The following is a 17,137-nucleotide window of genomic DNA, read 5'->3' as shown; positions in this document are numbered from 1 at the left end:
CAGCCACTGTAAAGTTGTGATGTTGTGGAGAGTTTCTGTGGAATTCTATGCTGTGTGAGTGTGGGCATAGTCAGCTCCATGCATCTCTCTACAGAAAGATTGCTTTGGCCGATCCTTGGGCACATTTGCAATGATGATTGAGGTCAGGATAAAAATGCATTTCTTCACTAAAAAACAACATTATGACATTTATTCGCCCAGTGTGATTCTTCAATTTTTTTTTTTTTTTTTTTGCTAGGGGTTTTACGTCGCACCGACACAGATAGGTCTTATGGCGACGATGGGATAGGAATGGCCTACGAGTTGGAAGGAAGCGGCCGTGGCCTTAATTAAGGTACAGCCCCAGCATTTGCCTGGTGTGAAAATGGGAAACCACGGAAAACCATCTTCAGGGCTGCCGATAGTGGGATTCGAACCTACTATCTCCCGGATGCAAGCTCACAGCCGCGCGCCTCTACGCGCACGGCCAACTCGCCCGGTCTTCAATTTTTTGCGGGAACTGCTTTGCATTCTTGCGATGAATGATGTCTGCACTGTTTCTGCCTTGAGATGGCAGAATGTTGTTGAATACCAAGAGGAACACTTCGTTTGGCATCACATGTTTTCCTTTTTACATTGCGCTATTTATTTATAGGTTATCATTTAGTAATATTTTCTTTCTAATCTGTATTTTAAGAATGATCTTAACATTTGAGGACTTCACCACTTACATCTTCATGACACAATTGTTTGAATTTGCACTGATGTTGGTTAGGGATCCCTCATGACTAACAGAATGGTGTGGTGATCTTACCATTTTTTTCCAGCGGATTGGTCCTGTATCAGGTCTACAAACGTGTGCCTTCATTTGACCACTACTGTTATTTATGTAGTACTATAGCTACATGCAGCCAGCATGTGCAGTTATAGGCCTTGATGTCTCATTCTGACATAGACTAATTAACCAAGCCCTGTCAGATATAAGTTTTGATATTTCATATGGTAGTTACTGACATAACAGTGCCAAATGGTTGAACGAGCCCACAGGATAATACGAGGGTTGGAGCATAAGTAATTGCAACTATTTTTTCCCCTCACATTTGCATGGTGCTTCCATTCAGTGGCCATATGTCCTGTTCTAGTATGCAGGAAATCTTAAATTTTGTTGATGCATAGATGGCCGACAACTCAGTTTTGAGTACCAGGTCATTGAAGTAGTTATCATATTATTTAACCTGAGATTTGAATGGCCGACCAGGGAAAGAGTCGATGTATGTTTCAAACAAGTAAAAATTCAAAAGAGAAATAAATTCCAGCTTATTCAGTTAGGAAAAATGGTAGGTTACAGTATATGTTGAAGTATTGTATCAAGTACGTCACTGTACAGTCTCAGTATAATTTCTGTTCGTTGTTTCTTTAGTACATCAAAATACAGGGCAAGGCCAGCTATACAAGGAACACGATTTCCTTCAGTCACACAGCCATGTATCTGTGGGGTTATTTTTTTTTTTTGCTAGTTGCTTTACGTCGCACTGACACAGATAGTTCTTATGGTGACGATGGGATAGGAAAGTGTTAGGAGTTGGAAGGAAGTGGCAGTGGCCTTAATTAAGGTACAGCCCCAGCATTTGCCTGGTGTGAAAATGGGAAACCACAGAAAACCATCTTCAGGGCTGCCAACAGTGGGATTTGAATCCACTGTCTCCCGGATGCAAGCTCACAGCCGTGCGATCCTAACTGCACGGCCAACTTGTGAGGTCCATGTATAATTCGTGTACCAGGAATCATTAAAACAACACAATTTGCCTATTCCTTCTGTTACCATAGCTGATATACTGGGAGTGGGTCTCCCATTGTTTATGATTTGTATCTTAGCAGCAATAGTTTGGCTAGAGAATGAATGTTTTTTTAATAAGTCCTCAATAACACAGCAGCATTTGTCCTCCATTATAACTGAATCTCCCTTTAGCAACAACAAAGGCGTTGCAGGCAGAAGACACGCTCTTAACAATCACCGCTGAACACTGCAAGTGATTACTGTTAAGTTAGCCTCTCGACTGGTTAATAAGTCCTCAATAACACAGCAGCATTTGTCCTCCATTATAACTGAATCTCCCTTTAGCAACAACAAAGCCGTTGCAGGCAGGAGACATGCTCTTAATAATCACTACTGAACACTGCAAGCGATTATTGTAAAGTTAGCCTCTCAACTGTGGCAAACATGCGAGCGTAGTAGCCAGCATAGTCAGCTCTGTGCAGTGTTCCTGAGTGCTTCAAATGTGCAAGTGCGCCCAGACTGAATTCAAGCTCCTCATGTTTGCCTCTGCAAAACAGCAAACAGAGCGCACAGTCGGCATATCTTCATCATACCAATATAGTTGGTCCGTTATTGGACATTATAAATTTTCCACCTAACTCATTCCTGGTTGCCAGCGTTTCGCCCCAGTGTGCTAAGTTGGGCTCAGTTGGTAAATAGCACACCTACCAAGACGTATGGCTAGTGCATACTGTGGAGGCCACTGCGTAGGCTACTTGGAGCCACCGTTCCCTATGGGCAACATCTTTATCATATCTTCATCATTCGACAGATGCAAAGCTTTCATCACTTAAAGTGATATTTATGCGTTATAGGATTGGGCTTTATTGTTGTTATAATATAGCATATGGTTTTAAATAAACAAGTTATATGCCATAATATTATGTAGTCACATTCGTTGATCATTCGTTGGTATGTGCCACCTATCTCTGTGGATTGTAAGGCTCCTCTGTCGGTCTGTAATAATTGTGTTATGTTATGATTTTTAACAATTTAGAAAGTGAATTAATTATTTGTTGTGTGGGGATCAATTTATGTGTAAAAATTTAAATTTGTAATTCTGTATGTGTGTGCCTGACTAGGGCAACAGCCATGCTATTATGTTGACTGACCAGTATGTGATAGTCCTGGATGGTCACCCATGCAGGTACTGACAACTCCCAATGTTGCTTTGGTATTGCAGCGAGACTATACCAGTGATATTACGCAGTGACTCACATATTTATAATTTATAAATAGTTATGTATGTAAGTGTGCGGATGTTAAAATTTAGAAAAGCAGCATTTTGTGTAATTTAGAAGCTTTTTGACTCTGCCCAAGCTGTACCCGAGGTTCCAGTGCTTCACTCTTAGGTAGTAAGTGAGAACTTTATGGTCTTGGTTCATAGCTGAATGGTTGTTACTTGGTGTGTGGGTGGGGGTATAGATATATAGGCTGTGGTATTGACTTCGTGGGGGGTGTGATGGGGGGCATGTTTTGGGCGAAAAGTAAGTTTAGAAATTAGCATATGTAGGAGGGTGGTTGTATCTTAGTAGGGCTGGTGGGTGTGTGAGCTGGTGAGGGTACTTGGGTTCGAGTGTGGTGTGATTGTAAGGCTTAGTAGAGGGGGAGGTTTTCTGGATATGTTGAGATGCTGTGCATGTTTGTAGTGTGCTTTAATTGTCTTTTTTAATGAATGGGCAACCAGGGAATGAGGCCGTGTTGCTGCCGTGGTAGTTTGCACACCTCGCCTGGTCCCTTGGTACCTTACAATCATTGTAGCAGACCGCCACATGTGTTACAGCGGGTATGTTCTGAGCAAACTGCTGTAGAGTGATTTAAATTAAGGCAAGTATAGCATTATGTGATGAGTGTGGGTCTGGTGGCTGTGCAGGTTTGAGTGGGAGTGTTGCGTGTTGGTGGTTCCTGTGACTTGGGAGTAGGTTTTTCACACCTGCTCCCAGTCTGTGTGTACATGGCTTGTGTTCCTGGTCTCGAGACTGGTAAGGTCTTGGTCCCGGGTTCGGTTGGTATTTGAAGTGGAGAGAGTGGAGAAAGGAGATTAGTGTCTGTTTCGGGTGGTAATGTAATGTAATGTCTGTCTGTTTGATTATGTCCTTGTTGGATGGCATTGTTTGTGCAGTTTGGTGACTGGTGTTCTTAGGAGTCTGTAAATATTTGGTTAAGTCATGTGGTGGGGGGGGGGTTCGTTTGTGCTTCTGAGTGTTTGGTGTTAGGCTGGGTTTGAGTGCCTTTGTCTATTGTACCAGCGTCATCTGTGCAAATTTTGTATCTAACACCATGAATTTCACATTGTTGTGTAATTTCATCGAAGCCTTCATTGTCGTAAACGATGAAAAAGTAGCTAGTATCTATTTCCTCTATGTATTGGATATATTTGCATACATTACGAATGGCGAAGTATTCAAGTTTGCGGTGATCGTGTTTTGAGTCTTGTTGTTGCTGTTAGTCTAGTTCAGGGTTGTGTTTGTGTGGAATGATTATTGGGTAGAAAGTAGGGTAGGCAGGTGAGTTTGTGGGATGGAGTCGTAGTGGTTTGTGGAAGGGTGAATTGTGGTTTTCAAAGTTATTGGCCATGGCTGTGATGTGAAAAGTTGTTGGAAATTTCTGTAGTCTGGGATGTCGGAGTCCTGGCTACTCAGTCCACCAGGGTGGTCCCGACTAGGTGGTTGGTATTGGGTGGGCTTTGCATGGGTGTTATTGAAACACTGGAACGGTCAAACTCAATATGAGGACCGGCTTTGTGAATTGCTACTCAGCAAGTTACGGTAGGGTCAGGTATAGTTACACTGATCGTGCAGTGACAAAAACCAAACCGGTACTGTACTGAGAGCCTGAGAAATTGCTATTAGTTGATTTGACTTGGTCCTGCCTCGTGATTGGCTGGCAGGCGTGAGCAGATATTACTTTTCGCTCATGTACGGCGGGTAGCATGATGCTGATGCATAGGAGCTCGTGTTTGAGCACTCCATGCGGTGCGATGAGTGTACTACTGTACCAAAGGTCTGTCGATGTCGGCTGGGAGACTAGCGTTCTTGGAACTAAACTCCTGGCTATAGTGCGTGATGTGCTCTCTGCTCGTCCTTGCCAGGCTAACACGGCAAACATAGACCCGCCGTGCCTGGGTAAAACACTCATTTGACAAAATCCAACTGACACAAATTGAACAGGATTTCTTAAGAACAACACCAGGGATTTCTATAGATCGTTCAAACGCAACCTCACTAAATATTAAGTTAAAAGAAGGTATATAATGGTTCCAACTTTCAATACTATTAAAATAAAAAATGTAAGTTTACATTCCTATTTCATTAAAATTGGTACAGGTTTCGACCAGTATTCATGGTCATCATCAGCCAATTACAAATAAGTTTAAAACAATGCATAGAAAAATAAATTTGATAAGTTTAAATAATTCTGTTTGGTTTCTGCTAGTGAAGCACTAAAATCTTTAAGGAGCACTGTGCGTTGAAATATAACCAAAATAGACAAATAAGATGCACAGGTAAAAATGAAGTTTAGATGATTCTGTCAGATGCAGTTTATGGAGCACTATACACATAAGGGAACACTGTGTGTTGAGATTTCAAAGTTATGTAGGAGTCTAAAGTCAAATATGTATTTTTAGTTGTAGTTTCTGAGGCACTGTATAGTTTTAAGTATCAGGAATGTGTGTCTATCAAGAAGTCGTAGATCAAATACGTTATTGCTAAACTCTGGAAGTCCACAAGTGACAAGGTGATCGACAAACTAACAGAGATTATTCATGAGACCTGAGAAACAGAGAGAATTCCAAGTGACTGGACAGCAGACCTGGTTAATCCCCTTTGTAAGAACGATGACAAAGCAGATGTAAAGAACTACCGTGGTACCTCCCTCCTTTTGATACTGTACAGAATTCTCTCAAAAGCTCTTCAGACCTGGACAGAAGTGCAGTTCAATTCACAATTGGGTGACTATCAAGGGGGGTTTAGGAAAAGATGATTTTGTGCAGAGCAGATCACGAATCTTAAGTCTGTTCTTTCCTATATGAATCACAGGAAAAACTAGAAAGGTTCCACCTTTTCAATACAAAAATGTTATAGGTTTATTTATAACATGTATTTGCACTTGGGACTAGTTTCGACGCTGTGTTGGCGTCATCATCAGCCAAAAAATGGGAAAATAGGCCAGTGTGTAGGCATTCATATTACACAAGGTGTTACATTAAACAATACAAATCTTGCAAGGAGATAAAAACATGGATGAATATAGAAACAAATGAATCGTTGAGAAAGCAAAAGTTATACATGTTAAAAAATAACCTTAACCACACATCTTGCAGTGCGAAAATATTCTTCTTGAATGATTCCTGAGTATAAAACACACGCGCACACATTTCTGAAGAGCCAGCAGGCAGGACAAAGTAAAGTGAAACCTTAAGGGATCTTCTGAGAAGAGTTCATCATTTTTCTATGTTCCGATTAAATAATGAAGTCTCCCTTGAGTTCCTGATAAACATACACAACAGGAAATTCTCCTTCACTCTCAACAATAGCTATAAAGACCAACGGTAAATTTCATTTTTCAAAGACGTGAAAGCATGATCTTGAACGTGATGTAACTCCTTTCATTTAACCCATTTCTTACACAAGGTGTTACATTAAATAATATATCTCACGAGGAGATAAAAACAGGGACGAATGTAGAAACACATGCACCGTTGAGAGAGCAAAAGTTGTACATATTAAAAATAAGCTTAAGCACATAACTTGCAGTGCGAAAATATTTGAATTTGAAAGATTCTTGAATAAAAGACGCACGCGCACACACTTCTAAAGAGCCAGCAGGCAGGAAAAAGTAAGGTGAAACCTTAAGAGTTCTTCTGAGAAGAGTTCATCATACTTTCAATGTTCCGACTAACTAATGAAGTCTCGTTTTGAGTTCCTGATAAACATACACAACAGGAAATTAAACAATATACATCTTACAAGGAGATAAAAACAGGGAAAGTTATACATATTAAAAATAGTCTTAACCACAAATCTTGCAGTGTGAAAATATTCGTCTTGAATGATTCCTGAATACAAAACACACGCGCATACAATTCCGAAGAGCCAGCAGGCAGGAAAAAGTAAAGTGAAACCTTAAGAGTTCTTCTGAGAAGAGTTCATCATTTTTTCTATGTTCCGACTAGCTAATGAAGTCTCCCTTGAGTTCCTGATAAACATATACAACAGGAAATTCTCCTTCACTTTCAACAATAGCTATAAAGACCAACGGTAAATTTCATTTTAAATATTGTGCAGAGACGTGACAGCATGATTATGAACATGATATAACTCCTTCATTTAACCCAATTTTTACACAAGGTGTTACATTAAACAATACACATCTTACGAGGAGATGAAAACAGGGCCGAATATTATTTAATGTAACACCTTGTGTAAGAAATGGGTTAAATGAAAGGAGTTACATCACGTTCAAGATCATGCTTTCACGTCTTTGAAAAATGAAATTTACCGTTGGTCTTTATAGCTATTGTTGAGAGTGAAGGAGAATTTCCTGTTGTGTATGTTTATCAGGAACTCAAGGGAGACTTCATTATTTAATCGGAACATAGAAAAATGATGAACTCTTCTCAGAAGATCCCTTAAGGTTTCACTTTACTTTGTCCTGCCTGCTGGCTCTTCAGAAATGTGTGCGCGTGTGTTTTATACTCAGGAATCATTCAAGAAGAATATTTTCGCACTGCAAGATGTGTGGTTAAGGTTATTTTTTAACATGTATAACTTTTGCTTTCTCAACGATTCATTTGTTTCTATATTCATCCATGTTTTTATCTCCTTGCAAGATTTGTATTGTTTAATGTAACACCTTGTGTAATATGAATGCCTACACACTGGCCTATTTTCCCATTTTTTGGCTGATGATGACGCCAACACAGCGTTGAAACTAGTCCCAAGTGCAAATACATGTTATAAATAAACCTATAACATTTTTGTATTGAAAAGGTGGAACCTTTCTAGTTTTTCCTATCTTCCTTTCCTATCTTCTATCGAAAAGGAGTCATTCGGCCCTGTTTTCATCTCCTCGTAAGATGTGTATTGTTTAATGTAACACCTTGTGTAAAAATTGGGTTAAATGAAGGAGTTATATCATGTTCATAATCATGCTGTCACGTCTCTGCACAATATTTAAAATGAAATTTACCGTTGGTCTTTATAGCTATTGTTGAAAGTGAAGGAGAATTTCCTGTTGTATATGTTTATCAGGAACTCAAGGGAGACTTCATTAGCTAGTCGGAACATAGAAAAAATGATGAACTCTTCTCAGAAGAACTCTTTTAAGGTTTCACTTTACTTTTTCCTGCCTGCTGGCTCTTCGGAATTGTATGCGCGTGTTTTGTATTCAGGAATCATTCAAGACAAATATTTTCACACTGCAAGATTTGTGGTTAAGACTATTTTTAATATGTATAACTTTCCCTGTTTTTATCTCCTTGTAAGATGTATATTGTTTAATTTCCTGTTGTGTATGTTTATCAGGAACTCAAAACGAGACTTCATTAGTTAGTCGGAACATTGAAAGTATGATGAACTCTTCTCAGAAGAACTCTTAAGGTTTCACCTTACTTTTTCCTGCCTGCTGGCTCTTTAGAAGTGTGTGCGCGTGCGTCTTTTATTCAAGAATCTTTCAAATTCAAATATTTTCGCACTGCAAGTTATGTGCTTAAGCTTATTTTTAATATGTACAACTTTTGCTCTCTCAACGGTGCATGTGTTTCTACATTCGTCCCTGTTTTTATCTCCTCGTGAGATATATTATTTAATGTAACACCTTGTGTAAGAAATGGGTTAAATGAAAGGAGTTACATCACGTTCAAGATCATGCTTTCACGTCTTTGAAAAATGAAATTTACCGTTGGTCTTTATAGCTATTGTTGAGAGTGAAGGAGAATTTCCTGTTGTGTATGTTTATCAGGAACTCAAGGGAGACTTCATTATTTAATCGGAACATAGAAAAATGATGAACTCTTCTCAGAAGATCCCTTAAGGTTTCACTTTACTTTGTCCTGCCTGCTGGCTCTTCAGAAATGTGTGCGCGTGTGTTTTATACTCAGGAATCATTCAAGAAGAATATTTTCGCACTGCAAGATGTGTGGTTAAGGTTATTTTTTAACATGTATAACTTTTGCTTTCTCAACGATTCATTTGTTTCTATATTCATCCATGTTTTTATCTCCTTGCAAGATTTGTATTGTTTAATGTAACACCTTGTGTAATATGAATGCCTACACACTGGCCTATTTTCCCATTTTTTGGCTGATGATGACGCCAACACAGCGTCGAAACTAGTCCCAAGTGCAAATACAGGTTATAAATAAACCTATAACATTTTTGTATTGAAAAGGTGGAACCTTTCTAGTTTTTCCTATCTTCCATTCTCAGTTCAATACGGACCAAAAATGAAACTCTTATGTTTAAATATATGAATCACAGTAATAAGAAATTTGTGGTTACCTTTATCGACTTCAAAAAGGCCTATGATTTTATAGATCGACATATACTCCTCCAAATTCTAAAGGAGATGGGTTTAGACAACAAAATGAGAGCAATTATCCAACAGACTAAGCAACACAACCTGAAGATTGAAATTTAGGGGAGAGATTCTGGATATCTTCGAAATCTCACGGCACTGGAGTGTGTTTGGAATAATAAGAGTAAGTAATTTATTAAATAGACCACCTAATCAATACAAAGTCTAGTCTTGGATGATTTACATAGATTTGTTAACTAATAGTGGTACATGTTTCACCTTGTATGAAGGCATCATTAGCCATTGTCTTAACCTTAGATTGAAAATAAGCGTCTAATTAACATGTAATAATGAAATGAATTTTTAAAATCTTGAAGAGATTTGAAGTAAAATAACATTAAAAATAACAATGATGGTTTAAAAATATACAATGTGATGAGTTACAATGGTGGAAGTATTAACAAAATTAACATTAGGAGGCTGCTTTAATAAGTACAATGGATAAAACAACAGACTGTTATACAACAAGTAGTAAGATTACTATAAAAATAAAGTTGACTGTCTGGTGGTTACAATTAGCCGATGGCAAAAAATCGTATATATTCAAAATAAAGAAGAGAGAATAAAAGTCGAAGGTTGGTCGAGAGATCCAAAGTTAATCTTGAAGATAAAAGACAAAAGTTAGAGGCATATGGTGAAGTTGTAGAACACATTCAGGATATGAAGTTGTAGAATAGAAGTTGAAGAACAGTTTTAAATTGGATCTCTATGGACCATCTCAAATTTGAAGCAATGCTCAAATGTTGCAAGAATGTGAGTTTGTTGATATTCTAGTTGAAAAGGCATATAATAGTGGAATCATTTGACGATGACGAAGATAACTTGTAACGTTATGAGTTAGAAGTATTTGCAACAGTAGACTTCTTACTACGTGTAAATGATTCCACTATTATATGCCTTTTCAACTAGAATATCAACAAACTCACATACTTGCAACATTTGAGCATTGCTTCAAATTTGAGATGGTTCATACAGATCCAATTTAAAACTGTTCTTCAACTTCACCATATGCCTCTGACTTTCGTCTTTTATCTTCAAGATTATGATTAACTTCGGATCTCTCGACCAACCTTAGACTTTTATTCTCTCTTCTTTATTTTGAATATATACGAATTTTCGCCATCAGCTAATTGTAACCGCCAGACAGTCAACTTTATTTTTATAGTAATCTTACTACTTGTTGTATAACAGTCTGTTGTTTTATCCATTGTACTTATTATAGCAGCCTCCTAATGTTAATTTTGTTAATACTTCCACCATTGTAACTCATCACATTGTATATTTTTAAACCATCATTGTTATTTTTAATGTTATTTTACTTCAAATCTCTTCAAGATTTTAAAAATTCATTTCATTATTACATGTTAATTAGACGCTTATTTTCAATCTAAGGTTAAGACAATGGCTGATGATGCCTTCATACAAGGCGAAACATGTATCACTATTAGTTAACAAATCTATGTAAATCATCCAAGACTAGACATTGTATTGATTAGGTGGTCTATTTAATAAATAACGTACTGTTATTATTCCAATCAAATATCATCAATACGGACCAAAAATGATATTTATTACATGTAATACTGGAGTGTGTATCGTAGAGATAGGATAGGTATGGTGGGAAGGGGAGTATTAATTCTGGTGAAAGAAGAATTTGTAAGCTACGAAAAAGTTAAAGATGAGACACATGAAATTTTGTAAGGCTCATTTCTAAAGATAATAGGCAACTTGATATATTTGGAGTGTACAGACCGGGAAAGGGTAGCACAGACGCAGATTCAGAATTATTTGATAGGATAGTCGGCTATGTGGGAAACGACATGGAAAGAAATGTGATTGTAGCGGGAGATCTGAACTTGCCAGATGTCAATTGGGAAGGAAATGTGAACGACAGGAAGCATGCCCAACAAATGGCAAATAAGTTAATATGGGAAGGACAGCTGATTCAGAAAGTGATGGAACCAACCAGAGGGAAAAATATCCTGGATATCTTGCTGATAAAACCAGATGAGCTCTATAGGAAAACTGAAGTAATAGATGGTATTAGTGATCACGAAGCTGTTTTTGTCGTAGTTAAAAATAAATGTGATAGAAAGGTCTTAAAAGTAGGACTATTAGGCAGTACCATATGGCTGATAAAGCAGGCATGAGGCAGTTTCTAAAAAGTAACTATGATCGGTGGAAAACGGTAAATAAAAATGTAAACAGACTCTGGGATGGGTTTAAAGAAATTGTTGAAGAATGCGAAAACAGGTTTGTACCTTTAAGGGTGGTAGGAATGGTAAAGACCCACCTTATTATAATAGAGAAATAAAGAGATCAAGAAGGAGGTGCAGACTGGAAAGAAATAGAGTTAGAAATGGCTGTGAAAGTAAGGAGAAATTGAAGGAACTTACTAGAAAATTGAATCTAGCAAAGAAGGCAGCTAAGGACAACATGATGGCAAGCATAATTGGCAGTCATACAAATTTTAGTGAAAACTGGAAGGGTATGTATAGGTATTTTAAGGCAGAAACAGGTTCCAAGAAGGACATTCCAGGAATAATTAATGAACAAGGAGAGTGTGTATGTGAGGATCTTCAAAAGGCAGAAGTATTCAGTCAGCAGTATGTAAAGATTGTTGGTTACAAGGATAATGTTGAGATAGAGGAGGAGACTAAGGCCAAAGAAGTATTAAAATTTACATATGATAACAATGACATTTACAATAAGATACAAAAGTTGAAAACTAGAAAAGCGGCTGGAATTGATCAGATTTCTGGGGATATACTAAAGACAATGGGTTGGGATATACTACCATATCTGAAGTACTTATATGATTATTGTTTGGTTGGAGGAGCTATACCAGATGAATGGAGAGTTGCTATAGTAGCCCCTGTGTATAAAGGAAAGGTTGATAGACATAAAGCTGAAAATTACAGACCAGTAAGTTTGACGTGCATTGTATGTAAGCTTTGGGAAGGCATTCTTTTTGATTATATTAGACATGTTTGTGAAATTAATAACTGGTTCAATAGAAGGCAGTTCGGTTTTAGGAAAGGTTAATCCACTGAAGCTCAACTTGTAGGATTCCAGCAAGATATAGCAGATATCCTGGATTCTGGAGGTCAAATGGACTGTATCGCGATTGACCTGTCTAAAGCATTTGATAGGGTGGATCATGGGAGACTACGGGCAAAAATGAGTGCAATTGGACTAGACAAAAGAGTGACTGAATGGGTTGTTATATTTCTAGAAAATAGATCTCAGAGAATTAGAGTAGGGGAATTCCTCAAGGCAGTATTATCGGACCTTTATGTTTTCTTATATATATAAATGATATGAGTAAAGGAGTGGAATCAGAGGTAAGGCTTTTTGCGGATGATGTTACTCTCTATAGAGTGATAAATAAGTTACAAGATTGTGAACAACTGCAGTGTGACCTCGAAAATGTTGTGAGATGGACAGCAGGCAATGGTATGTTGATAAACGGGGTTAAAAGTCAGGTTGTGAGTTTCACAAATAGGAAAAGTCCTCTCAGTTTTAATTACTGCGTTGATGGGGTGAAAGTTCCTTTTGGGGATCATTGTAAGTATCTAGGTCAGGGCCTCTCAAACGCCCAAAATCTCACGCGTGCAGAGCGAGGCCCAAGAGCTCCGTGCACTGTGCATCGGTGCCGCTCGGTATGGCTCGGATCAACGCTTCGTCTCTGGGCTACTCGGCTATGCTCGGCTCTACGCGGCTATACTCGGCTCAACTCAGCCCGGATTTGGAGCGCTACGGCGCAAGTGGGGGAGAGGGAGACAGGCGGAGCGAGCGAGACAGGCGTGAGGAAAGAGAGAGACAGCGCTATTGCTCCAAATCGAGGAGTGGGGGGTCTGCACTCTGGTCAACCAAGCCAAATCGTCTTTTGCACCGTGCACAGTGCATGCACCACGCGCATGCACCCTGAGAGGCCCTGATCTAGGTGTTAATATAAGGAAAGATCTTCATTGGGGTAATCATATAAATGGGATTGTAAATAAAGGGCACAGATCTCTGCACATGGTTATGAGGGTGTTTAGGGGTTGTAGTAAGGATGTAAAGGAGAGGGCATATAAGTCTCTGGTAAGACCCCAACTAGAGTATGGTTCCAGTGTATGGGACCCTCACCAGGATTACCTGATTCAAGAACTGGAAAATATCCAAAGAAAAGCAGCTCTATTTGTTCTGGGTGATTTCCGACAAAAGAGTAGCGTTACAAAAATGTTGCAAAGTTTGGGCTGGGAAGAATTGAGAGAAAGAAGAAGATCTGCTCGACTAAGTGGTATGTTCAACAACAATAAAGGTGTTTTAATTTGTTCCACCTATTCAATACTTCTATTTTCATCTATAGTGGTTATATAAAGTTTAGCAAGTTATTAAAACTTTTAGCTTCCACTTTTAATATTAGTTGTATTCTTGATGATTGTTTTTAGGCTGAAGATGCCCTTAATTGAGGGTGAAACATGTCCCATTTAACTAAGAGTCTATTTATGTAACCACTAGAAGTGAAAATAAAAGTACTGAATAGGTGGAACAAATTAAAACACCTTTATTGTTGTTGAACTGTAAATTTTCAATATGGACCTAAAATGAGGTTTATAACATGTAATAAGTGGTATGTTCCGAGCTGTCAGCGGAGAAATGGCGTGGAATGATATTAGTAGACGAATAAGTTTGAGTGGCATTTATAAAAGTAGGAAAGATCACAATATGAAGATAAAGTTGGAATTCAAGAGGACAAACTCGAGCAAATATTCATTTATAGGAAGGGGAGTTAAGGATTGGAATAACTTACCAAGCGAGACATTCAATAAATTTCCAATTTCTTTGAAATCATTTAGGAAAAGGCTAGGAAAGCAACAGATAGGGAATCTGCCACCTGGGCGACTGCCCTAAATGCAGATCAGTATTGATTGATTGATTGATTGATTGATTGATTGATTGAATCAAGACAGGTGTAGGACAGGGAGAGAGATTATTGCCTCTAGTCTGCAACTGCATACTGGAGAAAATCATTCATGATTGGTGCAAAGAGATGTACTGAGATTGGACTTTGAGTAGGATACAAGAGAACTGGCCTGATAATAGATTGCCTAGCTTTTGCACATGATCTTGTGGTATTCTCCGATTCCCTAGATACTGCTGCCAAACAAATCAACCAACTTAAAACCTAAGCTGCAAAGGCTGGCCTCCAGATCTCCTTTGAAAAAAATGTTCATAACTAATATCAAGCTGGTTCCTAGAGAGTTAATTGTAGAACAAGGGAAAATCAAACGAGCAGAAAAGTTTAAAGTACTGAGGTGAGTGGATAGTACCTAACAACTCTGAGAAAGTAGCATTCACATCTAGGATCAACAAGGTAGAAGTGACGAATGAACTAACTAGAAATATCTACAACAAAATATCAGTGTCCATCAACGCCAAGCTTAGGCATTATTGTTCAGTCATTTGTCCAGGGGCCCTGTATGCAGCAGAATGCCTTGCATTGAACAGGAAGGGTCTAATTGAAAAGATAGAAGCCAAAGAAAGAAAAATCCTAGAAAGGTCCTAGGACCAATCAGAGAAAATGATGAGTGCTGGAGATGGCATAACAGTGAACTGTACCTGCATGTGGAAAGGATAACGGATACCATTCAGAAACGGAGGATTAATATTTATGGCCACATAACATGTATGAGCTTGTAGAGATTCCTACTTTGTAAACAATGAAACCAAGGGACCCTGGTTCACCGAAGTTGAAAAAGACCTTCAAGAAATAGGGATCACACATGAAGACATCCAGGAACGTGTTCCTCTCTAGAAGAAAGTTCAAGCATACCAGCGATTCCAAGAAAAGCTGAAGGGCAAGACGTGGACTGACGAAAGAAAGGTGGTTCACAGAAAGTGAATGTGGCAATGCTGGGAAAGAATTAAAGCTCAAGGATGCAAATGGTTGAAATAACATGGTCCACAGCTGGCCAAAACGAAGCAGAGAGAAATAAATCCATTATAGGGAACATGTTAATGCAAAAAAGCACAATAGATTTTCAGCTATGAGCAAACATATCTCAGACTTTATTCATCAATCAGCCATATGATAATAAACTCTACACACGATTTCAAGTCACATTCCTTTCAACTCTAACTCTGAAGGCATCTAATAAAATCTACACCATAATAAATGCCCATTCTCCAACTAACAATAAATATAACAACTCTTCAAAAGACCATTAGGATTCAAAAAGATTTTGGGACCTACTCGACGAGACCATAAATATCATCCCCAAAAACCATGTAAAACTATTACTCGTAAGACTTCAGTGCTCACCTAGGCAGCAAAAGACGATACTGTGACAACATTGGAAAATGGCTTGCCCATAAAAGAACAAAAATGGACAAAGACTCGTCGATTTCTGCAAAAACCATATATTTCAAGAGAAAACCTCAAAAGGTCAAAACATGGAAACACCCTTACCACACTAAAGGAGAATGGCAGCTAGATCATGTCTTTATGGACTAACAATTCCACAAAGAAATTTACAATGTCAAATTCCTCCGAGGAACAGACACAGGTTTGTATCACAACGTAGTCAAACTTAAAATTAAATTAACTCTCCCCCCAAAAAAACTACAAAACCAAGCCCCTAAACATTAAAAAATGGACCCTATCCAGCTCATAAAGATAAAAATTACAAAAAAAAAGCAATCAAAAATATGAAAATTGCAGATAATTTTGAAGACCTTGTCAACAACCTTAAAGAATTTGCAGAAGAATTGGCCCAAATAAAGCCCTGTAAAAAGCATCAGTGGTGGAACAGCAAATGTGATGAAACATTGGAGAAAAGACATCAAGCATGGCTATTACACCATTCACAAAAATCTGGAATATCCTTCCAAAATCTTCTACAGCAAAGAAAGAAAATCACCCGAACCTTATTAAGAATTAAAAGAAACACCATAAGAATGCATTGACATTAATTGAAGAATTCAACGAAACACAGTCGAGAGATTACTACAAAACTTTCAAACAGCAACTCCAAAAATACAAATCCTTAATCACACTAATGAAGGATGAAAATGGTAAGCTGGCCCATAACAATTTAGCAGAGATTCTGGCTAAATATTTCACTAAACTCCTTAGTTACAAGGAGCTAACAGACCTCCTCAACTTGGACATTAACACTAATACCAGCACCAGCAGAAAACATCAACCCGCCACATGATAAAAGAAGTATATCAAGCACTGGATGGGATGAAAAATTACAAAGCACCAGGAGAAAATCAGACGTTTGTAGGGATCTGGAAATATGCAGGAAAATGAGAAAAATTCGCTCTTCATCAACAGTTTGTCAACATACAAATTAAAGGAACACTACCAGAAAGAACACTGGACGACAGCCACCCTCCACCCACTACACAAAAATGACAACAAAAGAGATCCTACCTACCACAGGGGAATCTCACTCCTAGACATTATATACAAAATCCTTTCAAGATGCATCCTTAACAGAATCAGGTCACAACTCGAGAAGGAACTAGGGGACCCTGGAGGAGTTGTCCTGACCAGATCATAGATTACAACAGGCTAAGAAACAGAGATATGGTTGTAACATTTATAGACTTCAAAAAAGCATATGATTGCATCCACAGGGAACCTATACTGAAACTTCTAAGACACCTCGGACTACACCTCAAATTAATAAATATTATAAAATTGACCCTCACCAACACCAAGTCAAAACTGATCGAAACAGGACTACGCCATGGTGATGGGCTGTCACC

The 17,137-nt window shown here is 38.3% G+C and overlaps 1 protein-coding gene across 4 annotated transcripts in view; it reads left to right on the top strand.

Annotated features, from left to right (window-relative positions):
• The window catches only part of Cth (Cystathionine gamma-lyase), a 664,174-nt gene that overhangs the window by 603,724 nt on the left and 43,313 nt on the right, over positions 1–17,137 (top strand). The gene's annotated exons all lie outside the window — the stretch shown is intronic.

This window comes from Anabrus simplex, chromosome 1, assembly GCF_040414725.1.
Source record: "Anabrus simplex isolate iqAnaSimp1 chromosome 1, ASM4041472v1, whole genome shotgun sequence".
Lineage (NCBI taxonomy): Eukaryota > Metazoa > Arthropoda > Insecta > Orthoptera > Tettigoniidae > Anabrus > Anabrus simplex.
Note: the sequence above shows the minus strand (reverse complement) of the source record. Positions and strands in the feature narration are given on the sequence as shown.